The sequence below is a fragment of the Hemitrygon akajei genome, chromosome 11, assembly GCF_048418815.1.
Source record: "Hemitrygon akajei chromosome 11, sHemAka1.3, whole genome shotgun sequence".
NCBI lineage: Eukaryota > Metazoa > Chordata > Chondrichthyes > Myliobatiformes > Dasyatidae > Hemitrygon > Hemitrygon akajei.
Window position 1 is genome coordinate 32841849 of NC_133134.1, and position 27500 is coordinate 32869348.

Consider the following 27500-nt stretch of genomic DNA (forward strand, 5'->3'; position numbering starts at 1 on the left):
CGACAGTGGTGGAGGCGGATATGATAGGGTCTTTTAAGAGACTCCTGGACAGGTACATGGAGCTCAGAAAAATAGAGGGTTATGGGTAACCCTAGGTAATTTGTAAGGTAGTGGCATGTTCGGCACAGCTTTGTGGGCCGAAGGGCCTGTATTGTGCTGTAGATTTTCTGTGTTTCTATGTTTCTCTATCCATGCTAATACATTTCCTCCAACTCCATGCATCCTTATCTAATGGCTACGTCTTTCATGTGGCAATTCATTGAATGCCATCTGGAAATCCAAGTAAACAACATTTCCCTAAACACCTCTGTTCACTGTTCCAATTATTTACTCCAATAGCCTCAGTATGTTTTCAGACAGGACCTGCCCTTCCTGAATCATGCTGTGTCTACCGGATGGAACCACTTCTATCCAAATATCTTGGTATTTCTTTCTTAATGACAGCTTCAAGCATTTTTATGACTGCAGACTTTAAGCTAGCTGGCTTATAGTTACCTACCTTTAACCTACATCCTTTCTTAAGCAGTGTGGTGATAAAGGAACTAGCACTTCCCTGGTGTACATTATGAATAAACTGTTCTCAGGCTTCAAGCCGGGTACAGATATCGATTATAACTGATGTGTCAATGACAAACTCTGCCACCTTCTTCAGGGAGGATGCCTGGGCATACCTAGTCCGGTAGTATTTGCTGTTTTCCAATCTGCCCAGGCCCAGAATCTAGAGAATTTTCGTAAATTATGATATAGGGCTCTACTATAACTTCTAGCATGTTTTTCAGTAGGCTGGGATGCTTTCTGTCAGGAGCTGGAGACTTGTCTATCTTTAGGCCCAGTAGTTTGCTGAGGACTATCTCGTGATAATGATTGTATCGAGTCCCTATTCTCCCAACACATCCATAATCTCTATGAAGGATCTCAGCTTGAAATTTGACTCTATTCCTTTCCATAGATGCTGCTTGATTTGCTGAATTCCTTCAGCATTTTGAGTCTGTGACTTCTCTCTTTGGCATAGTAGATGTGTCCTCCACCATGAGGACTGATAGAAATTGTTCTTTCAAAGCCTTGGCTACTTTTGTATTACCCAGCATTAATTCCTTCTTTTAATCTTCCGTAAACCTCTGTTCACTTCAGCCACTCTTTCCACTTTAAATAATCATAGGAGCCTTTACTATCTGTTTTAATCTATTTGATCCAACGTCATTGACGTCATGGCCAAGAGAGCTCACTGATACCTCAACTTCCTCAGGAGGCTCGTTTCTCTGGACTCTGTCTATGCTTCTCACAGCAGACAGCAAATCAAAGACCCCTCCCACCCTGGACATCCTCTTTTCTCCCTCTCCCACTGGGCGGAAGATACAAAGTCTGAAAGCATGTACTACCAAGCTCAAGGACAGCTTCTATATCATTGTTATCAGATGCTTGAATGGACTTCTTCTATGAAAAGATAGGGTCTTCCAGTTTAAAGGTTCAAAGTACATTTATTATCGAAGTATGCAAGCAGTATACAGTCCTGAGATTTGTCTTCAAACATACAGCCATGAAAAAAAGAAAACCATTGAACCTGGTCAAAGAAAACCATTAACTGCTCAAGGTGCAAAAAAAAAGAACAAATTGTGTAAACAGCAAGAATGAGCGAAAAAACACAGAATCTAAAATATCAAACCACAGAATCATTGAAGCAGTACAGGAATGTCCAGTTCAGCTCAGTTTGGTTTAATCTAGCACTGTGTCGTTCGTGACTGCAGGCCACAGAGCCCATCCACCCTGATCAAAGTTGCACAAAATGGCAACAAAAATAAAGATCATCCAGAAACCAGAAACTCATCATAACATGAACTATAGAGTGCAATCCACACACTGCATCAATTAAACATTGCCCAAGACCCAAGGGGCCAGCACCATCCTCTGTTGAGACCAGAGAGACTGATTAAATGCAGGCACCCTCCTCCGCGAGCAATGAGCAAGAGCGAGAGAGCGACCGGTCAACGCAGGCGGACAGCGCTGAACACCTGCTCACTTTCCGCTCTCGTCCTCGTTAATTTCAATCTTCCTTGATGCTTTAATCGGTGAGACTGGTGAGAAACGGAGTCGATCATGGGCTCATGCCCTGTCACCAGGCTTCTTTGTCTCCAGACAAAGACACACTTCACTCGAAACAACAAGGAGCTCCCTTGGAGACAGCAATTGTCTCATCACTCAATTGGCTCGAAAACATGCTATCAAAATGTAGATCACAGGCTCCAATAGTAGCAGAATCATATTTGAAATAAGTCAAATAAGTAAAAAAAGTGAAAGAAGTTGCTTTTTGAACAGTCTGATGGATGTGGCTTTTGTTCCCGTTTGCTGGTGCTATCTTTATTCTGCGTTGTTATTGTTTTTACCTGTGCAATGATCTGATCTGCATGAACAGTATGCAAAACAAGCTTTTCATTGTATCTTGGTGCATGTGACAACAATTAAGCAATTTCAATATTAAAAATATTTTGTGCTACTTTACCTTCATATTCTATCTTCCCCTTCCTTATTGCTTGCTTAGTGATTCTTTGTTGCTTTTAAAGTTTTCCCAATCTTCCAGTTTCCCACCACAGTTGGTGACTTTGCACCCGTGAGCTTTTAGTTCGATGCCTGCCTTTATTTCCTTAGTTACCCATCGTTTGCTCTCCCCACCTACACTGTCCTTGCTTTCAACTGGAATATACTTCTCTTGGTGAAAAATCTCTTTCAAAGTCTTCCACTGATCCTTAACTGTCCCACCATTTAGCCTGCTGTAAGATCCCGGCCAATGTTAGCCAACTCCTCCCTCATCTCTTGTAGAGGGTCTCAGTTTGAAAGTTTGACTCTTTATTCAACTCCATCGACACTGTCAGACTTGCTGAGTTCCTCCAGCATTTTGTGTGGGTGTTTTGGATTTGCAACATCCGCAGACTTCCTTGTGTTTATAGTACAGCAGTTTTAGATCAAACTTCTGCACTCTTTTTGTATGAGAAATTCAATCACACTTTGGTCACTCTTTTAAGAGGATCCCTTAATGCGCAAAAGTTAATTTTACCTGTTTCATTGCACAGGGCCAGATCTGAGATAGCATCTTCCCTTGTAGTAACCCGCTGTTGAAGAAAGCTACCACAGATGCATTCTACTAAGTCCTTCTCAAGACTGCCTCAACCAATGTAATTCATCTAATCTATGTGCAAGTTGCTATTTTTAATCGCTACTCAGATGGATTCAACACTCTGCTCCTTAGATCTTATACCATCTCTCACTATCACCCAGATCTCAACCTTAACTAAGTGCAATATCCCATTTTCCTTACCTTCATGCCAATCCTTCCAAATTACCTGATACTGTACCTCTGGGTACTTAATTCCCAATTATCTCCATCCTGCAAATGTGTTTCTATAATGACCACTAAATCATATGCCTTTGTACTGATGTGAGTCACAAGTTCACTTGTTTTGAATACAATGGCCATTCAGATAAAGTATCCTTACACTAAACGTCCTTTTAGAATCTTATAATCTTTGTGTCCTTTGCATTTGACTTTATTGTACTGCACTATTAACTATTCCTTTTTCCAATCTGTACTTTAGCGTCTGCATTGCTTCCCTGAATGGATTCCCAACCCACTGCCATAAGAGTTTAAACACTACCCAACCATCTCCCTAGGACATTGATCATAGTCCAGTCTAGGCTGGTTCCACCTCCTCCAGAACAAATGCCCCTGATACCCTCCCTCACACATTTGCCACATGACCCATACATCTGAAACATGTTCTGGTTTGCAGTCTATTACTGGTGCACTTTTGGCTAGTGAGAATTCAGCCCCTTCTTGCTGATTTGTCCAAATTGGAGGATTCTGCTTGTGTATTAATTTCATCCCCGTGCATGATATGAACATCATATAGAAATCCAATCTGATCATGAACAGATGCACATAACAGTAGAAGCAGGACTAAGTAAGGTTTGTAGGTAAGGCTTTGATTCACTTGTTTCCTCTGGCCCCACATCTCAATTCCCTTAATATTCAAAAATAATATCTATGCTGACTTTACTTGACAACTGGGCTTCCAGAGCTCCCTTGGGTAGGAAACTTTAAATTTTCACTACTGTCTCAGTAAAGAAATTTCTTCTTTGTTCATTCCTAAATGTCTGACTTCTGTATTATGAGTATGTGACCTTTAGGTTCTATGTACCACTCGCAGGGGAAACATCGTGTACTATCTGATCTTCTACTCTCTTTCAGAATTCCATAGAATTTTGCGATTGAGTCAGGTTGAAGTTAAATCATTGATGTTATTGTCATGTACACAGAAAAGTTGAGGTACTGTTTAAGCATAATGAAAAACTTTTTTTGCATGAGCATCATAGGAATTTAAATTGCAGAATATAAATTGCACACTCGTACGTTATACATACCGTACAACATCCATCATCCTTTTAAAACTGAGACAGTATAAACTGGCTCTGCTTAATCTCTCATCATAGGTCAAACTTCCCCTACCAGAAATTAATTCTGCGAAATCTGTACTCTCGTTATCAATATTCCAAATGCACTATCATCAGAGCATCATGTAGATGATGCAAGACATCCCTACTCTTATATTCATACCTTCCTGCAATAAAGAACAAAATACTGTTTGCCCTGCCTTACCTCCTACAAGGCCAAACATGACTAGAGTATATTCATTTTAGACACCAGAGCAAAATAATAAACAGCTTGATTTTCAGAATTGCAGTATCTAAGGACTCCTGTGTCACCTTTCAGACACTCACCTCTAGAAAATCACTTGGTGTTTTATTCCTTTTTCAAAATATTGAAAATGTGGATGAGTCCACATTTCCCTCTGCAGGTAGTTCTGCTATAACATGACAATAAAGTTTCCCAGAAGCCTCACATTATAGGGAGTCATTCACAACACAGATTTAAACCGCTTTCCCTAATCGTGATCACACTATTACCAATTTGGCCCATAAATGTAAACTGTTGTCTAATCTATCAATCAAGTTACAACTAGTTTTTGTTACGGAAATGTGTGTTCTAGCAAAGCTACCTATATTATGCTCAATCTTTCTTTTACTCATCCATACACCTTTATTTTACTTGTCCATATACCTCTATTCCCCTAAAGTGCTTTTATATCTTCCTCAAACTCCTGCTGCTAACAAGATCAAAAAGAGCTGTCGTACCATCAGATAATCATGATGGTCAATGCTGTGCACCAAGAAGCCCTTTCACTTGAAGCAGAATACACTGCGTAGCATACTTCCCCAACCATGCAGCACTTCCTGATTAAACATGAGCTGTCTTATGAATCCAGGACTTCACATTCCAATATGGGCTCTTGCAGTTATAGACAGATGCTCATAGAACTGAGACTATTGTGGGAATTGAAATCACAATTAGAATTACTATTGGAGTCCTTGTAGGTGTGACCCTTAGTGGCTGCTCCCACTTGGACACAGATCATGCTTGATAGCAACAGCTGAGGGAAAAGGAAGTAGAAAGAGCAAAAAGAAAATACGTTGCGTAGCTAGTTTAAATGGAAAACTGGAGAGCTGACAGACGTGATTGTTTTTTACTTTAAGTGAGGCACACACTCATGTGGTAGCATCACGACACAAGGAATTCACATATTTTTATGTATAACCCGTAATGAATTATTTAACCAAAGAATTCTTAATCAACAACATGTTTACACAATTACTCAAACAGTACTGAAATATTAAATACACAACAGAAAAGTAATTTGAAGAAAAAGCAGGATACAATATCAAAGAAACCTTTTCACTGTGCAGATTTAAAGTGAGGTCTGCAGTCGATAGCATAAGAGCCAGACAGGGCTTCCATGCCTACATGCAGTATGATGTTGACATCTTTCGTACCTGAGCTGATTAGTGATATGTGACATGCATGGGACACACTCTGATTTCGGAAGTCTGCGTAGGTCCTATGCAAAAGGCATGCAGCTGAAAGGGAAGTCCCAACTCTCCCCTAATTCACTTTCAACTTCCAATCTTGCTTTAAGTACTTGTTTGGGCATCTGCTCTCTCAGTGTTGGAGCTGTTGTCTACAGCACCTGCTCTGATTTTGTTTTTCCTCTAAGTAAGCATCCACTGTTTCCACACCCTGCTGACGTTCTCCATGGTTTGCACGAACAAATGAAGCACCATTTCTCTGTATCTTTTCCATAGGCTCTGTGCTCCAAAGTTTCCTTGTTGCAGACTCTTACTTCCTCGACCTCAATATACACTGTTAGTCTCAGAATGATTCAGCACCGAAACAGGACCTTCAGCCCACTGAGTTCATGCTGACCATCAACCACTGTTCAAGCAGGCTCACAGGATTGGCGAGTGAGACGGAAAACACCGACTACAAAGAAGCGTAGTAATCATTTATTTGCAAACCGTAAACAATTCGACCAAATATTTAAGTTCTCCCAAGATACACAAACCACAAAACTAAATGTTGAACAAGCAGATACTTGATAAAAATGCGTGTGGAGCAATCTTCCCAGTGGTTCTGTGAGGCATGCCATGGGAACAAAAGGAGAGAGCAAACCTCTTGCATGTGTTAATCTTTATATGCCCAAGGTGCTTCAAACTGGACACTACACGCTGTGGTGCGCAAGCCATCCAATGATTTAGAATTAGAATTTTATTTCTTATATCAATCTCACAACATGAGGGAGTAAAAATCTTTATGTTGCGGCTCCGTCGCTATGTACAAGCAACAAGGAAGGGAAATGTGGGAGGATATTGCCCAAACACTAAGACTGTATACATAATTGCTTTATATACATGTATGTCCAATCAGATACAGTCAGATAATGCAATCAGATCAATGTGTATTGATAATCTGATGGCCTGGCGAATGAAGCTGTCCTGGAGCTTGTTGGTCCTGACCTTAATGTTACAGTACCGTTTGCCAGATGGAAGCAGCTGAAACAGTTTGTGGTTGGGGTGGCTGGAGTCCCTGATGATCTTCCAGGCCCTTTCTACGTTACTGCTGCTGCAAATGTCCTGAATAGAGGAAAGTTCATATCCACAGATACGCTAGGCTGTCCGCATTGAGGGTAGTACAGTTCCTGTATCAGGCAGTGACACAGCCAGTCAGGATGCTCTTGATGTAGAAGGTCCTGAGGAACTGGGGACTCATGCCAAACTTCTTCAGCTGTTTGAGGTGAAAGAGTCACTGTTGTGCTTTTTTCACCACACAGCCAGTATGTGCAGTCCTGGTGAGATCCCCAGTGACTTGAAAGTACGCATTCTCTCAACTACAGTCCCATTGATGGCAATAGGGTAGACTGTCTCCATTCTTCCTGTAATCCACAATCAACTCCCTTCGATTTTTTACATTGAGGGAGAGGTTGTTTTCTTGGCACCACTGTGTCAGGGCATTGACTTCTCCTCTGTAGGCTGTCTCATCATTGTTAGAAATAAGGTCTATTAATGGTGTGTCATCTGCAAATTTGATCAGCAGATTGGAGCTGTGTGTGGGTGTATAGGAAGTAGAGGAGGGGGCTCAGGACACAGCCTTGGGGGGCTCCTGTGTTGAGAGTCTGAGGGACAGAGGTGAGGGTGCCCATCCTTACCATCTGCCGGCGATACGACAGGAAGTCCAGGATCCAGCTGCACAAAACGGAGTGCAGGCCGAGCAATGGGAAGAGCAGCCTCAGTTTTTAAATGCACCAATCAACACTCAACACAGCAGAAGCAGAGTCCAACACGAGGAAATCTGCAGATGCTGGAAATTCAAATAACACGCACAAAATGATGGTGGAACGCAGCAGAGTCCGACTGGCGAATAAGCCATGCTCCCACACACCATTCACCCCTTGAAAGTCACGACACCATGACAATTTGACCCTCAGAACAATATGACCCTTGAAAATTCCCTGCTGAGCTATGTATAAAACACCAAAGTACAATACCCAGTACTGTAAACCCAATTGGCACCCCCCTCCAGTGTACTACAGTAGTCCACCTGCCTACTTGCACCCCAAAAAGCCACCAGCCTCCCCTTAGCATGTAATAGCTAATGAGCTGGTTCCCCATTAATCTTACTCTGACTCTTGTATATAATCATCCAACTGAATAATGTTCCTCGACTCGTCAGGAATGTAGTTGCATCATTCTGACCAATAACAGTACAAGTGCCACGTTTCTTTGTGAGCAGGTAATGTAAGTCTATCGATATCAGTTCCTGGGACAGTCTGGCCATACTTCATTCCTTCCTCTGTAATAGCCTTTACAATATGCTCATTCAGGGCACAGGGATGGTATATGTACGGCACCATATATCCATAATAACAGCAACTGCACCACCCTACGCAGAGCCATGGGTAGGCTTAGGAACTGCATATCCAGTGAGTACCGTTCAGAGTCCAGCAAACCATTTGGCATAAGTACAGCCATCCCAGGATACAGTTCCTGCTCACACTTGCCATGTCCACCGACTGGTACCCGTGCTCATCATACAGCCTACACCAACATTCCCTGTCAAGTGGGAAAGTCACTCTAAGAATTGGGACCATACAGTTAAACAAATTGTATCCTGAGAAACACCAGCTCTTAAAGCACTTATTCCACTGAGGGCTATTAAGGCTCAAGTCCCTTTACCATACTATGAGCCGAAGTTGGCTGGAATAGATTACTCCCTCCCAGCTCCCCACAAAATCGAATGCCAAAGACCAATAAGCTAGATACAGTCTTTTTCCTTGTCATCAAAAGGAATCAATATTAGTGGCAGCCCTTCTGTGATGTAGCACGGAGTCTTCATATAAATGCAGCAATCTGACGCATTGGTCTGGTGTGCAAATTCAAATGCCACCCTCTGGAATGTATTATAGGATCTCCCATCACAAGTCAGCATCCACTACTTTGCCATTCTGTAATGCAGGGAGATGCAATTGCATTCATTCCTGATTAGTCGCTGGGTATTGAAACAAAAAACAGAAACTACTTCAATTGCTCCCCAGGTGCTTATGTCCCTCTGAAATGTGGGTATCTCATATCCGGAACAAATTTGTCCAAATTTCTACCCCATTAATCCAAATTTCACATGACCAGTATAAAATAAGGGTTTATCCTTAAAACTGATTGCATGGGAAACAAGTAACAGACTAGAAACACAAGAAACAAATAAGTAATAGACTAAAAACAGAGGAATCTAGGTAACAAATTAAAAACAAAAGAAACGATTAAGTAACAGATTAAAACCACAGGGACCAAATTAACAACAGACTAGAAGCACAAAATAAAAACAGATTTCCAGGCTTGTACCTCTCTTCCATAACCACATGTCCTATCGCACGACAACCACCCATTTACACTGATCCTAGTTGATTTTCAGCACATTCACAGCAACTCCCCCCCAGATTCTACCCCTCACTCATACACTGGTGAAAACATTGAGGCCAGTTAAACCACTGATCCACAAATCATTGGGATGTGAGGGGAAACCAGAATACTACTTTCTACTTTCTCCAGGCCTCACCTTCCTTTGTGTATTCTTCCTCCCATGAGACGACACTCATGTTTATATCATACTTTTCAATAACAAGTCTTCTCTGAATTATAATGCAGACAAATATTCTTCTGCTGGCCTTGTAGATCTAAGGCAAATGGGAAGAAAAATGATAGAAGCATGGTATTAGCTGTCTGATTGATGGAATTACAGGCACTATGAATGCTATGAGCGGGACCTCTACCTTGATTCTCCTGAGGAGAACAGTTCAATACTTATGGTATTTGGAACTGGCCCTGGTGACAAGGCTGACAGCAATAAACACTTTTGACATCTCTCACTAACAGTGTTCACTTAGTTGTTCTGCCCTGCTTCTGCTGCAGGGAAGAAAATCATAATTCTTTTATTTACTTTCTCCATGATAATCTCCATTGCTACTCCTCAAGAATTTGTGGTCTACTGTAAACCATCCCTGCAGCGCATGTATAATACTTTATTACCCCTCAAGCAAACATTCCTCCTCTAAGCTGTTGTAAAGCCTTAAGAATTTGGAGCTGTGCTGGACGTTACTTGATGGGCAGCCCGCTGGGGGCACCCTTTCATACCAGGAGCTTTTCTCAACATGGCTGTGACAGGTAACAAGGGTATAAGGAGGGGATCATTCCTTCTGCTCATGCCCAGGAGGTGAAATTTGTACCCTATGCCCTCCGGCATCTACTTTTATGGATTTTCAACCATTTAATACTGCTTGTCATAATATACAGACATTAATAAATATCAATTAAGATGTTCATGCATGTTAAAAAGTAACAAAATGACTCATTAAAGCTTAGACTATTATTTCCAACCAAACTTTTGGACTTGGCAAAGACAGCTATCTAGCTCCATGTGAAAGCTGAAACTAATATCATGTAAAAGGATAAAGCACCAGGACTCTATTTTCTACTAAACACTATTTTAATTACATAGCAGAAAGCTCAAGAGGTGGTAGAAAATGTCAGGTAGACAACAGCTGCAACTGCAGAACCCTGTCGGAGCCGGCATAATTTGTGCTCACACTCCCACCAGGAATTTTAGACAGAATTTCATTACAGCATTTTGTGACTGACTGTGCTGGATGTCTCAGTACTGACAAGTGCCAGGTTCTTTGTAACTCCTTGTTCAGTAAAAGAGCTGGTAAGGATTTAAGCTCGTGAGCCACTTCTACTTGAGGCTATTTTGACAAATAGCAATGTTCACAAAGGAGTAACCTTCCTTAGTAATATGATACACTTAATACAAATGTGCTAAAATCCCTATGGCAATCAAACAGTCTGTTGCAATAAATGGCAAATAACTTCTCAGATGGGGCACAGTTATATTGCTAACAAAAGATGGAATAAAATATCACTGTTTTGAAGTCAGAAGACAAAATGCGCAGCTACTTGAAGTATGACATAAATTATATGAATTCCTAAAGGGCTGTTTCATTACCCTGCACTGTGTGAAGGGTCCATAAGTTCTTTTTAAAGTGGATTGAGCTTCAGTTCTCATTCTCCATAAATAAAGAGCAACATAGGTGTTAAGAATCCGTTAATAGACTATTAACCAACCGCTGTTCTTTGTTGATGAAAGCTGTTATGGACTTAATTGAAAATTTGCTGGGTCATCTTTAAAATTGTCAGAAAAATGGTAAAACCAGTATGGGGTTGAAACACAGTAATTTGTAGTGAAATATACTTAAATTCACACATACCGATGCTGGGTAATTTCTTGCAAAGTTCTAAAATTGATCCTTCATCCAAACTTTGGTCCTTACTGATTTTTTTGGGAGCCTGATTATATTTGATATGGTGCATATAACAAACTAATATTTTTGACAGAGAAAAATGTAAGAAATTATCATGTGGTACATCAAATACTTTACAATTTATTAGTAATAACCATATGAAAGATTGGCCCAAATGATTCCAATTTTTTTCATTTTTATTTCGGTTTTCCAGTTATTTTGCTGAGTACATTGTGGTTAGGAAGAATATAAAGTGGTGGTGGTATTTTGGGCATGGAAGAGAAAAACACTTACTGCAGATTGAAGCTGACATTTTTGCTCTTGCTGAACAAATTATTGCTGACAATCTTAAAATAACAAATCACAAAGTATTACACAAAGAGAAACAAGATATTTTCTCATTGTATGAGAACATTTGCAGTGTATGCCACGTGAAATGCTGTACCAATGGTTTTTTTCCAAATTAACCCAGCAGTTTAAGGGTTGACTAATGGGTAAGTTGTGTAATTGTAAGGACAGCCAATACAGATTTGTAAAAAAAAGCAAGTTGTGTTTGATAAATTTAATAGAATCCTTCAAGGAAGAAATGATAAGGGAAATGCAGTGGATATTAGGTATGTGGATTTTCAAAAGATATTTGATAAGGTATGGCTTAGGAAGCTTGTTTATATTAAGGTGCACAGTATTAAAATGAATATGGCAGCATGGATAAGAAATTGTCTGGACGGAAAAAAAGAAAACAGTGATTAATGGAATTTTTTTTAAAATTAGGGGGACAGAAAAAACTGATGCCCCTGGTGTTGCATATTAGGACCATTGGTTGTCTTATTATAGAGATTTGCCTGAGCTTGGTTATGGAAGGTGGGGGCAGGGAAGTAATATCAAATTTTGCAGTGGCTGAAAAAGTGAACTGAAGGAAAATAACAGAACATACAGAGAGATTAATAGATTTGGTCAATCAATGTCAGGTGAAAGTTAATAAGAGAAATGTGAAAAGTCATGTTTTGGTTGAAGAAAATGTTAAAGCAATTTAAATGTTAAGAACTTTAAAGTGAGTAGAAAAACTAAGAAACCTTTGCACTTACAAATCACAGTTATGTAGTTCTTTAGTTCTTTAGCTCTTTCAATATGGAGAGAAATCCTAGTCATTTCACTGTAACTTTATCAAAAACCTGAAGCCAGAAGAGATATTAGAAAGGATGGAAGATGAATGTGAGGGTTAGGAAAAGAATTGCAATGTGGAAACATGATTCAGCTAAAAGAAAGGCCACATTTAACATTGGATTGCCATTTAAAAATATTGTGTAGCTCAGTTTTCCCCCCACCAGATTGAATAGCCTAACATTTCTCTACGTTGTGCTCCATTCATTTAATTTTTCTACATTCCTTTGGAGACTTTTTAAGTCTTTTATATCTAATTTCATCACCTAGCTTGATATTGTGAGCACGTTCAGATGAAGTTCAATTGGTCTCTTCAGCTAGCTCATTGAGGCAGATTGTATTGACAATTATTGATGAATCTGATTGGAACTACGGGTGTTCAGGCATTGAAACTTGCCATTAGCCTTGGGACACCTATGCAATTGGTGTTCATCGCAATAGTGCAGACAGGGTGCAGAAGGGCAAACCTGAAACTTTGCTTTGCTAATGGATGCCATATAAGTCTGGTCCAATACTCCAGGCTCAATCCTTGGATCAAGATTTCAGCTCTGAGTATTCAATGGGGGTTGTAGGTCAATGAGGAAGAGTTAACTTTATTAATTTAACTATCAATTAAACACTTAATTATTTTGTGCTACTTTATTTTAAATTATCTTTCTGTTTAGGGTGTGTGGTGGCTGCAATTACCAGCCACACCATCAACCGTGCATATTAAAGTGTCCTGTAGCCGACCATCCTCCTGATAATCTGGCAAACGACTGAGCTGTTGCATTACACCAGCTTAAGTAAATGGGACTGGATAATTGGTTTGTGCCATTCTGCTACAGCCAGAGCGGTGTTCTCTGGAGCTGCTTCATTTATGCCATAACTTTTTAAGGAGAGGAATGTTTTCTCTTCCCTGCAATTTACTATGGACCGGCCAGCATCGAATATAAACCCGTAGTCAGGAGATGAGTGGTGTCTCTTGGTTTGAGGAGTATTTACTTAGTTGCCGTAACCAAATTCTGTTTTGTTTAGCTGATTCAAGTTTGGACCCTAGAACAGTTCTGTTGAGTTTGTAAACATTTTGAGTAAATAAAACCCCTATTTTTTTCGCCTTTACCTGCTCTCTTGGTTTTATGCTTACCCTGGTCCTTCACAGGGTGTTTTCGGTTAACATTTTTTACTTATTTACTTCAATTTTAGTAGTATCTCAATGTCAGAAATATTTAGGAACTCTTTAAAAACTGATCCCTGAACATCCCAGCTCCAGTTTTGCTTGCTGTCAAAGGCTGTTAGGCTATCTTAGAGTTACGTCTGCTCACTGCATCACCTGAGACCCAACTGATGCCAAGACTATGCCACTGCGCTGGGGGAAATAGAGATCCAATAAGATAAGAACCCTCTATCTAAGCAACACAGCTGTGAGCCTGAAGGAAGCCCAGGCAGGGACACTGAGTTAGCTAGATCTGGAAGACTTAGACCATTGATATGTAATGATACATAGCTGAGAAAGCTATGTCACCATTGGGGAAAATTGCCATTTTAAAAATGTGTTGTATTCACAGAAACGTTAGGAGGAACTCAGCTGATCTTGTGTGTCCATTCTCTTAAGTGGATGGAAAATTTGTGATCTGTCTACTGAATGAACACGGTAACGCACACAAGTGTGCAAATGTGTAAATATAACAGATCCTGGATGTGCAGTATGGTATAATCTTGATACCATGCTGTAGCAGCCACTGAAATAAAAGTTTACAGCCTTCTAAAAAAACAACATTCCATTAGTAGAAACAGGAGGTTGCAGATGCCAGAACCTGGATTAACAAACTAAATGTGGGAGAAACACAACGAGTCAGGCAGCATCCATGGAAGGAAATGGATAGTTGACGTTTTGGGTTCAGCTCCTTCATTTGGACTCTGTGTTCTCTCAACAGTTCTGCCTTAGTTATCATGTAGCATTATCAAACAGCCTACAGACACCTATGGACTTCCTTTCAAAGACTCTTCAACTCATATTCTTAATATTATTTATTTATCATTATTATTATTTGTATTTTTGTTGTATTCAAACAGTTTGTCTTCTTTGCACATTTGTTGTTTGTTTTTGTGTGTAGTTTTTCATTGATTTTATTGTGTTTCTGTGAATGCCCACAAGGGAAGGAACCTCACTGTAGTATATGGTGATATATACATACTTTATTCATAAAGTTACTTTTAGCTTTGAACTAGAATTGGATGTAACTGCTGAATAGTTGGACAGGGACCTATTATTAAGCGAATAGAGAAAGGGTAGAGAAATGATCATAGTAGAGACTGTCAGTTAGCTTGAGCTATGAGCAGATTCAACCATTTGTCCTTCTTATGGAAATATTCCTGAAGGCAAACAATATCGTGGAAGTTCACTTGTGCGGGGAACTGAAAACAAAAGAAAATAGAGACAAGTGAAGCAGATATTATGGCTAGTGGTAAAGCTGAAGACATACTTGATATTAGTGAAACCAGGATCTGCAGATGGTAACTCCTGGCCTCATCCAAGTTCAGAGCAGAAAACCTTTTAATACAACACTATATAAATGTGTGTCATGTGTAACCAAGGACCAGAGAAAATAATTGGTGAGCGTGTTGTCCTGCTAAAGCCATTGGTAAAGAAGTGCAATTTCAAGATTTTTGTAAATTTGCCAGTTGTGGGATTGCTTAGTGTACTAACTCGCGAGTAGTTCTGACTACTTTGATGGGAAGTCATCAAACACTAACTCTGTTTCTTTCTCTCTGACCACTGTCTGATCTGCTGAGTAATTTTAGTGTTCTTGGTTGTAATTTCAGATCTCCAGCATTGTTTCTTTTTTTTTGCTATGTAGTCGGTCTCAGAATGGGACTTAAAGTCATAATTATCTAAATTTCAGTGTAAAGTGCACTTTACTGACCCCTGAGACAACAGATCATAACAGGAAAAAACAATGATATAATTGGTACAACCATTCCCAGTACAGTGCTAAAGAAAGGTTGCACATTTCAAGTCCAAGGCTTTACCTATTCTTTTAATTAGACATAGAAAATTCTTGGATTCTATTTTGAAAAGGAGTAAAGGGATTCTATTAAATATTTGGAGCAATGACTATCCCCCCCACCCCCCCCCCCCCAACTCATTCACATCACTTTCCAGCACTCTCCCTTTCACTTCTCACAGCAAGCTCAGTCTGTTTCTGGGTCTTGACTTGAAACATCAGCATCCATTTGCTTCCAGAGCTTGACGTGCTGAGTTCTTCTGGCAGCCTGTCTTTTGTTCCAGGTTCCACAATCTTGTGCCCCAAAAGTTTTCCTCAAACTGCTGTGCTTTATTGACAATTGTCTTTAATTTCAGACTATCTACTTATTGAGTGTCCTGAAAAGGAAAACGGGTTTCTTATTGGGTTTTCTAAAATCTCACAACTCATCTGGTGACTTTCACTGTTACAAATCCAAGAAAAATCCCACAGGTCTAAGTCGTTCAACACAACTTCAGCTTCCTTGGTACCATTTCAGTAAATCTAGTCTGATGTATGAACTTTTCTCTGGTTTCCAGCCGGATACAGGTGTCGATTTTAACTGACATTTCAATGATACACTCTGCCATCTTCATCAGGGATGATGCTTAGGCATGTCTAGTCCAGTGGTATATATACTCAACTCCCATCGCCCGTCCCTCCTGATTGGCTAGTCCTCAAACAATTATGTTTCTGCTGTCCCACCTTGTTTACAACCGTATTGCAGCTCTTACTTAGAGCGAGACATTCGTCTTTATTAAAATTCATATTTTCTAGTCTTAAGTTTAATCTGTTTCCTCTCCAAAGCCTTAACATTCTTCCCAATGTCTAGAATTATATACATGATGCACCATCGATAACTCTCGGAGACGTGAGGCAAGATATAGGCTTTTATTGGCTGGAAGAAAGAACAAGCAGCAAGTGACCACCACACTACATCCTGGAGACTGAGGCCGGGGCTGTGTCTCCAATCGCCTTTATACCGGGGTCCGTGGGAGGAGCCACAGGAGCAGTCAGCAGGGGGGGCGTGTCCAGACAGGTATATGTAGTTCACCACAATACAATACCCAAACTGAGAAATTAGTCTATCTAAATTGCAAATAAAATGTTGCAATTTCAGGAAATAGTGCAAATCATATTCTCTGCATTTTTTCACTGTCTTTAAATTCTTGGCTGGGAGTATTATTTTACCCTTCCCTTCACTTATGTGCTCCATAATCTAAGTCACCGGAGTTCAAATGTAGAAGCAACATAAAAGGATTGTCACTACCGGTGTCAGCTATTGCATCAAATGTATTTTCCTCCACATATTTGTTCTGTTATAAATGTAATAGAGCACAAGTATTAAAACTTGACAACCCAGAAACAATATTATGTGTAGCATTTGAGGGTTAGTGCATTTTAAGAATGTAATAATGATTTTTGATATGTGATTGCATCTTTCAAATCCAAGGCTCCATCTATTCTTTTAATTAGATATATAAAAATTCCAGGACTCTATTTTGAAAAAGAATAAAGGAATTTGATCAAATGTTCGGAGCAATACCGCTGTCCATGTGGTGAACTACATATACCTGTCTGGACACACCCCCCCCCTCACCCGCTGACTGCTCCTGTGGCTCCTCCCACTGACCCCTGCTGACTGCTCCTGTGGCTCCTCCCACTGACCCCTGCTGACTGCTCCTGTGGCTCCTCCCACAGACCCACTGCTGACAGCTCCTGTGGCTCCTCCCACAGACCCCTGCTGACTGCTCCTGTGGCTCCTCCCACAGACCCCCTGCTGACTGCTCCTGTGACTCCTCCCACAGACCCCCTGCTGACTGCTCCTGTGGCTCCTCCCACAGACCCCCGCTGACTGCTCCTGTGGCTCCTCCCACAGACCCCTGTATAAAGGCGATTGGAGGCACTGCTCCCCCCCTCAGTCTCCAGGATGTTGTGTGGTGGTCTCTTGCTGCTGACAGTGCTTTCTTCCAGCTAATAAAAGCCTATCTCGACTCACGTCTCCGAGAGTTATTGATGGTGCATCAGCCCACAAAGCCCTAAACTCAAAAGGAGATACAATATCTCCTATACAATACAGGGCTTAAAGGGTTCCAGGCGCCCTCACTATAGGCAAGTTTTACTGTATCCACCTACACTTCAAGGATTAGCTTACTTCTTTGCTTAGTCTCTGCTGTGATATCTAGCTGCCAATGCCTATTGCTTGAATGGTGGGTCCCCTCACCCTACCAAGGGTAGATAGCTTCTGCCAACAAACTACTTTAAAAGCAGTTTATTTTAATTTTCGTAATACATATTTAAATGGCAAATTGTTCATAAGGCACATTTTCAACTCACCGAGGATTTCTGATTTATAGAAGATTTCTGAACTCCAGGAGATTTACAAAATACAACGGAGTTCCAAACACAGGTACAATTCAAATTTGCTGATGACACTACATTGATTGGCCTAATCTCAAATAATAATGAGGCAGCCTACAGAGAAGAAGTCATCACCCTGACACTGTGGTGTCAAGAAAACAACCTCTCCCTCAATGTCGTAAAAACAAAGGAGCTGAAGGAGCTGGTTGTGGACTACAGGAGGAATGGAGACAGGCTAACCCTTATTGACATCAGTGGATCTAGGGTTCAGAGGGTAAACAGCTTTAAGTTCCTCGGCATAAACATCATCGAGGATCTCACGTAGTCTGTGCATACCGGCTGTGTGGCGAAAAAGGCATGACAATGCCTCTTTCACCTCAGATGGTTGAAGAAGTTTGGTCGAGGGGCCCCAGTTCCTAAGAACTTTCTATAGGGGCACAATTGAGAGCATCCTGACTGGCTGCATCACTGCCTGGTATGGGAACTGAACTTCCCTCAATCACAGGACTCTGCAGAGAGTGGTGCGGACAGCCCAGCACATCCGTGGATGTGAACTTCCCACTATTCAGGGCATTAACAAAGACAGATGTGTAAAAAAGGCCCAAAGGATCATTGGGGACCCGAGTTACCCCAACCACAAACTTTTCCAGATGCTGCCATCCGGGAAACAGTGCCACAGCATAAAAGCCAGGACCGACTGGCTCTGGGACAGGTTCTTCCACCAGGTTATCATACTGCTTAATTCATGCTGACACAAATATATTTCTATGTTATATTGACTATCCTGTTGTACATAATATTTATTATAAGTTACTATAAATTGCACATTACACATTTAGATGGAGACATAATGTAAAGATTTTTACTCATATATATGAAGGATGTAAGTAATAAAGTCAATTCAAATTCAACTAAAATAACATACCAACAAGTTGCAGATGAATGAGTTGTCTGTCCCAGAAACTGAAGGCTGAGAGGAATGAATTCCAGTTCTTCTTTCAGTCACATCGAGGTGAATGTGAAGGGGGACACCCTCCGACAGTCGGCAGCCGGATTGGCATGTTCGGACCTGGATCGGCTGTGCTTGGTCATGGGTTGGCAGTCACTCTTTAAGGAAAGACTGAGCTTGTGCGGCTGCTCTCCTCATATGCTGATGAAAAGATACCTCCAATATTCTGAGATTTATGTGATCATTGGACTGTACTTTATATTGGTTTCCTTCAGTTTTGCAGCGCTTTTTGTCTTGAGGCTGATCGGCGGGTGGGTGGTCTGTAAGAGGGTGGGGTTGGGGGGATGCTACTGTTGCTGTTCTTTTCTATGAGTGAGGGGTTCGGGGATTGTTATTGCCACTGTTTTTTTCTGTAGGGGATGGATTTTGGGGTCTGCAAGTTTTGTTTCTTTTCCATATGGCAGAGGGAGGGGAGATGATGTCTTTTCTTTCAACAACTCCATGGTCTTTCTGCATTTCATGGCTTTCTGAAGCAGACAAATAGCAGAGTTCTATATGGATATGTTGTCAATAAAAAGCACCTTTTTGAACCTTCTTTCTGCTATTCTCCTTGTTGTTCCTAACAATCCTCAATGCTTTCTAACATTTATACTATTTTGCTACAAGTTGACATTATTTGCATGTGATGTTTTTCTTTTTCCTATAACTTTCCTGGGACAAAGTAATTCACACAGATTTTCCAAAAATTTCTGGAGGAGAAATCCTGGACACCCAAAATTAGTGCTGTGAGGGCTGATTCTCTGAGTTCACAATTATCCCAGTTATTGATAGTTCAGCTATGCCTATGACCATGTTTGATGTACTACATGACATAACCCCATTGTCTTCCATGCAGACAAAAAGTCTAAGGGTCACTTCAGTTTGCAGACCATATCTCTTGAGCAGTCATTTCCTGCTGTAGGCCAGCAGTCTGTGGTCAATAAACAATGCTGCCTGCAAAGCTGTGCTTTTACATTCAAACTGATTGTTTCTTGCAATTTACATTAAGAATTGAAGACTGGTTCTTGTTTACAACAAGAAGCTGAGCAAGGAACATTGTTAAGAGCTTAACTTTGTCAAAAACAACTCTGATCCTTTGTAAAGGTTGTGCTAGAAAGCTTAGGTTTGCAATAAGGAGGAAGGTGTCTGTGTTTGACCTGTCTCTGTTGCTCTCTCGCTGCTCCCTGAAGAAGGTGTCTGTGTTTAATCAGTCTCTCTCGCTCTCTCTCGCACGATGCTGCTGGAGGATGGTGCCAGAGTCTTATGTCTTGTGCAAGGTTTAATTGATGTAGTTTGTGGATTGGACTCTGTAGTCCATGTTATATGTGTTTCTGGTTTCTGTTTATACCTTTTTTTATTGCTATTTTGTGCAATTCTGATTGCGGCAGACTGGCTCTGCAGCCTACGGTCAACAAATGACGCGGCACTAAATTGAAATGAACTGAACTAAACTGAATATTCCAAGACTGTTCCAATGACTTTATGTTTTATATCCTGTGTTGTTCGCTCATTTTTTTGCCATTTGCACAATTTGTTCTTATTATTTTATTTTTTATTTTGGAAGTTTGGGTGTTTAATGTTTTCTTTGAATGGGTTCCATGGTATTTCTTTATTTTGTTGCTGTCTGTGGGAAGATGAATCTCAGGGTCATATACTGCATAAGTATTTTGATAATATATGTACTTTGAATCGTTAATATTAGTGATGAGTTGACATCCTTCAATAAAGAATATTTTTGGTAGATCCATTTTTGTTCCTTGTTTTAGTCAGTGGCAATGCCTAAGAGCTTGCAGAATCTATATTATTAATAATGTACAAGTGGTTAAAAACCTACATTGCCTCCGTCAGATATTTCTGTTGCATACAGTATCTCAAATCAAAGTAAAAGAATTCAAAATTACCCTCCAACATCTGATGATTTTTGGGTCTATTCTATCTCTGCATGACCCTGACATTGCTGCTCCTTTCAGCTAAGCTGATTTCCATGACTGTGTGTGGTCCAAGGTCAAAGGTGATAGTGTTATTGAACCATCTGCTCTTACACCACTTTTGATTTACTCAAAGAATGTTAAGGCTACTGCTGTCTGTGTGCAACAGCTAAGCTTTTCCTCAACAGATTGCAGTCAGGCTGAACTCTAACCCATCCAAGACATTCATCAGCAGTGCCCTTTTTGGTTTCGGCATAAAACATTAAAGCACAAGGGGAAACAGATTGTCTCTCAAGTAGGGGTTTCCAGTTGATTTAACATTGCCACTATTAACCACTGAAAATCCAACAGTGATAAACTTCTCAAAAGAGGTTTGGTGGAAGGCAGGAAATGGATTTTAATTTTGAGACCTCGAATATCCATACTCTGCATTTGAACCAAGGTCTGATTGCTCAGACAATGCTTTACATGTTGGGCGAACTGTTTAGAACCTGGTGGATTAAGTTATTTCCATATACAGTTAATTGGGCCACCGATTCATCAGGCAACCACTTATTGGGGACAACTCTTAAAGGACAACAACTCATCAAGAAAATAGCTAGGATTGCCTTGTTTATTTGACAGTATGCTGCTTAATTGGCACAAGAGACTGTTGTCAAACAGTTTCTAATGAGTGTCAGACACATGATTTGTGTTCAAAAAGCAATGATTTTTGTCACTGATAGTTGGCGAGTAATAAGCAGTAAGACAATTCAGAACTGTTTTTCTCACTGGGGTTTCAAACATTCAGGCCTAGAGATACTAGAAGTGGCCAGGAGTGAAAATGAAATGATTTCCCTACTTCAACAAGTTAGGAACTACAACACATTGGCAATCATCTTGAATACTACAATGAAAATGAAGATTTGGTGGATGCAAACATCAAAAGCATTGTTTGAAGTCAGTCCATTATCTGAAATAGGAGCCTATGCTGACTTTTTCATTGACAGTCAATCAAAAGAACATGGTAGTGTACGCTGAATGAATTCCTCTGCCAATAACTATCAGGAACTAATACACAATTTTACAGTACTGTAGCAGTATTTACAGTGTTCTAATTTGTTATATATTTCTTTGAAATGCATAATTCGTTACTCAGTTAAATAGTCATTTGCCTTATTTTTTAATACCTTTTCAACTTTCCATGAAATTTCACCTAATTAGAATAGCTGCTTAATTGGGCCAACATGTACAGGCCCCGATGTGCCCCTATTAACCAGAGTCCACTGAATATTAGCATAATTCCTATAAAAAACAGAAGGGATACATTGCTTGGAGCTCTAGAGAGAAGCCTTTAAAAAGTCAATTTTGGCATAAGAAATTCCATACAGATGTGCTGGAATAGCTGCATGTTCAGAAAGTAAGTTAGTTGTCATGTAGCTTGATTAACTGCCTCCTGAGCAATGTTGTGCCACAGTTCACCAAAGCCAATCAAAAGGCATCTTGCAGAAGTGGCGAAAACAGAGGCCACAACATGGCACTTTGACATAAATGAACTTAAAGCTTCAATTCATCAGAAGAACAAATCCTTCACCAAGGAAGTGAATTGGTGAGATACTGACCTTCTTTTTATGTTCCATGCACAAGCATCACCTGCAAGACAAGTTTATTGCTTGTTTCTAAAAGGCCTTGAGAAGTTCGCGATGCCCCACTGCATTCTTTCTGATGGGCCTACCTTTTCAGTGTTGTGAGTGGAGTTCAAGAATTTATGCAGAATTTAATTGAAGAAGAAGAATCAATATGTTTCATTCAATCATGAAGCTGTGGGAGAAACTCAGTGGTAATGTTTCTATGCGTCCGTTGCCTTTGTTCATCTTGCTGGTAGAGTTCATAGGTTTGAGAAATTTTATCGGAATAACTCAGGCCAGTGATGGTGGTGTCAATTTTTTTTTGTATTTTATTGGCTTCTTCACTCAACCAGGTAAGTTGAAAGTATTCCACCATGCTCCCGTCTTCCGACTTGTAAATGATGGCAAAGCCTTGGAGGGTCAGGAGGCGAATCACTTGTCACATTTTACTCAATCTCTAACCTGCTTTATTTATGTGGCTGGTTCATTAGGTTCTGCTCAATGATGGCTCTACCAGTTGTGGATTCCTGGAAAATCGATGAAGAGCTTGTGTGGGGGGAGAAGCCTCCAAAATGCATCACATTAAAGAAAATGGCACTGACACCAGGTCACTGATTTTTTTCAATGTCAATCTACTGAGAAATACTGCTGCCGTGCTTAAAGCTCTTTTGTGTTGTCACATTATTTATTGGAGGCAAGATCTCACAAAAAATGCAGCAGTGCATCTGACAATATATATTGATGTTATACCATGTCATACACTTGGATCTTAAAGAAACATGCACTACAACATTAGAAAGAATGTTCAAGACTTGTCCAAAGGACTGAACTGTATGGATCTTCAGTTCTATTTTCACTTTACCCTGAGGTAGCAGAAGCCAGTGCAAGGTATAAACCAGAAAAAAATAACTAACCTCATCACCATTCTTGCTAGTGATTACTTCCCACTGAATCTCACTAGAAGAATGGCACAGGCATTACTATCTTTCAAGGTCACTTTCAAAATCAAAAAGCCACAGCTCTTTTCCCCTTATTATGATGCTGAGATACATTCCAGGATGCACTCGGACACATCATTGGTGATGTAACCTGAGGTCATCAGTGTTTCCGGTCTTTCAACATCAGACATTCTCACCCAGGCAACCCAACCAGGGTTGAACAGGCCCTGGCTTGTGGCCCAGCAGCATTAGTTCATGGGTCACAACTCCTGATCCTTAGCCATCTGGTGGCTCCATCAGCAGCCTCTGTGATGGTCCTGATGGCTCTTTTCTTTGCAGCCCCCTGTAATACCAAGGAGAGAGTAGGTTCTATAGAGTGAGCAGCCAGGAAAACCTCTACACCCACCTCAATAGGCTGACATCATTCCCTCCACCCCTGTCTCTGGCACTGCTGTACCAGATCCTGATAGTTGGCTCTCTTACACTCGGACGCCTCTTCAATCTGGTCTTTCATGCAGGTCTTTGGGTACGCAGGTCGGGTGCTGCCCATGCTGTGAAGTGGGTATGGGGGCCAGGGCACCGAGCCTCTTGCGTAGTCTGCCCAGGACTGCTGCGGGTTCTTCCTCTCGCGTCCTCGGGGCTGGTATGAACTCCCCGGGAACGACCAGGGGTGCGCCGTACACCAACTCGGCCGACGAAGCGTGCAGATCGTCTTTGGGCGCCGTGCGGATGCTGAGTTCTATCATGACCACCCCATTTTATTCAATCAAGAAATACTAACTGTTGATTTAAACCATCCAGCTCCATATCTCGGTCTTCTCCTCAGTACAGTGAAGTTAATGTGAAAACATTGGAGCTCCTGACCACGACAGTAGAACAAGGCAGATATTGCTGCTATAAATCAGGCAGGTATGAACTAGGTTTCCGGCCAGCTGGTACAATGTGTTCATCCAACACCACCCAATTAGTCACCCACTCCAGCACCCATCAATATAAATGAGAAATATTTTACGTTGCTCCAGACTAAACTAAACTCACCACAAGTTGCTGACAGGTCTTTGAAACCTCATGAGAATGATCATCTGTAATGGCGGTGTTTCAAGGCAAGCTGCTGTTTTACCTCAATATTTAAAACCTTTAACTAACTCTGTTAAAGCAAATTTAACCACATACATCACCCAGCAATATGGCAAAAATGAAGCGAACTTTAATAGTAAAATCTTTAGTCATCTCCAACATTACTTTGCATCAAAGTGCTTTCTTTAACTTATTACAAAATACACAACAACAGACCTAGTCTAATGAGCAGATAAACTTTTTGTACGGTGCTGGTCTTGAATGCTGGAACATTTCTTAACTGGGGAAGCCAGTAACCTGTCACTACATGGGAATTCAGAATGTTAGTCTCCTCAAATCATTTATCTTTCCTTATTTGCAGTGATCATCCCCTCTACGTACAATGTCCTAATGGTCCTTAAGACCTCTCCCTAACCAGCATCCCCATAAACTCCTCAGCTCCACCTTGATCAGCTTCCTAGCCTGCATAGTTGAATATAAATAATATTAATATTGTATAACTGACAAAAATAATATCCAGCTGTCCATTTACATTTTAGCACTATTCATACCACTTGTAAAATAATTACATATTCATATCTGAGCATGATATTCATCATGTGAGATTGATTTGTTTACTTATCAATTACTTCAACTAACCATCTATGAAAAATTATGTAAAAGCATATAGCAATTTACAAGTTCATTACTGCGTGCAATTTAGAACATATTTTCCAATAAAGGTTTTAATGTCAGAGGAAATTGGATTTTCTTGTAATTTATGCTTCCATGGGTAGCAGTGATATGAAATAAACATGATATTTTCTTATGGATAAATGTAAATGAAATATTGGAGTGACCAAGAAGTCTGTACAGTTAATAGTAAACAATCTTGTTTCAATATGCAGTTGCCCTAAATCCCTGGGACCTCAAAGAGCTGTCCGTGTTAAGGTAAATCATAAAACGTGTTTGTACGCTTTATTGCGTTAAACATTTCAAAATGTTGCTTTGAAAAGCAACCTGCATAAATACGCCCAAATAAACAACTGATTCTATACCACACGTAATAAAGAGAGACTGAATCACTTTGACAGAAAAATAGAGGGTGCTTGCAGATATAAACATGAGTACACGTAACAATTCTGACTCAAGCATTACTCATTCCCATCCCCATTAAAGCATATGCATTCATTCATGGATTACAAAATATATGAATAATGCACTGTCCCCAAAATGTTTAAAGAAGATGGTTTAATCTGACTGATGATTTGGTGTGCAAAGACAGAGGAGTAAATCCATCTGATTTTAGGTGTTTCAAAGACAACTCATCCTGAAGTCTTCTGGAGCTAATTAAAACTCAAACCCCTTCCTCAGAAATAAACAATCAAGTTAGAATATCAATGGAAAATTGAACTATTCTTACGCCATTTGGGATTTTTAAATGGATGAAAGCTATCGTGAAGGGACTGATAAGTGCAGTTTAAATTGATGTCTTACTTTTTACAATTCTTTTGGGTTTATTTGCATCTCTCTGATATTGTAACCATCCAATCAGCACAATTCTAATGTTTTGAGTATTAGGAGAATTCCATTTCCTTCAAGCCAAGTCTATTGAGCTGAAAGCGTGCCTTTTCATGCTTTCTTTGAGCTTGATAATTACTATTGGCTTGTTTGGTTGCAGAGAACACAAGAGATCGCAGACAGCATTCATTGTCTAGTGTGGAGGCTCCACTGCATGGGATCGAAAGATGCTGCAGAGTGTTGTAGATTCAGCCAATCTCATCATGAGCACAACCCACCCTGCCATCGGTGCCATCTTCAAGAAGGTGGCATCCATCATTAAGGATCCTCACGTTTCAGGACATGCCTTCTTCTCATTACTACCATTAGGGAGGAGGCTCAAAAATCTGATGACCTGCACTCAACATTTTAGGAACCTCGTTTTTTTCCTCTGCCATAAGATTTCTGAACAGCCTGCACAAATCCATAAATGCTAGTTCAATATCCTTCTTTTGCACTCTTTATTTTTTTTGTGTGTCTTTCACGCTACGGCTGCCACAAATCAACAAATTTCATGACATATGTCAGAGATATTAAGCCTGATTCTGATTATGCGAGCCAGTTTTATGTTTTAAGCTGCTTTCAGCAGGCTGGCGGGAGATTTCGTCTCAGCTGTGTAATTCATTCCAAAAGTAATGTAGTTTTAAGAAGGATGAATGATCAACTGGAATGATGATGAGCAAGGTTCTCCCAAGACTCAAGTCTATATTGAACCATTTCAAGGCTGACTTTGAGGATGCTGTTGAAGTGTTTCTAACAGCCTCCCTGAGAATACTGCCCACTATTAGCATGCTGCAGAAGACCTCTTTTGTCAGCCTGACTCCCTCTAATATAACCTGCCCATCTTATCCGTGATCTTTAAAGCAGAACATGGATGCTTGAAATGTGTGCCTTTGTGAGAACCTAGTCTTCTACACCTTATAAAGTGATGATCTTAGTTAATTGTACAAAACATCCTACATTTTTTCAGTGATTAACACTGTGAGTTTTGATTTGAACCTATTTTCCTTAATTCAAAATTAAAATTAATTTTCAGGATGTTCTTAAAGACCACAAGCTGCTTTGAAAGATATTCACTATTTGGTAAGCCATGCACAATTAACCCTACGTACTGTTCAAGAAACAATGTCACAAAATGATTTCTGGTGGACTGCTTACTCATTGGGCAGCATTTCTATAAATCACTGGTAATTCACATCTGCTCAAGGACATCAGTATTTCTAAACAAACTAATGAAGCACAGTCTTCAATCAGTCTTAAGCCTGAAAACAGTAATCAAACGTCATCAGACAGGGGACAGCTTTAAATGTTATAATGCAATTGATAATGTTCCTCATTCAAGAGTTTCTGCTAAAGCTGAAGCACAAAGAATTAAACGATCATATAATTTTATGAATATAACATAAAACAGCAAATTCTACTTTATTATATGTCCAAACACGAGGAAATCTGCAGATGCTGGAAATTCAAACAACAACACACACAAAATGCTGGTGGAACACGGCAGGCCAGGCAGCATCTATAGGAAGAAGCACTGTCGACGCTTTGGGCCGAGACCCTTCGTCAGGACTAACCGAAAGGAAAGATAGTAAGAGATGTGAAAGTAGTGGGGGGAGGGGGAAATGCAAAATGATAGGAGAAGACCGGAGGGGGTGGGATGAAGCT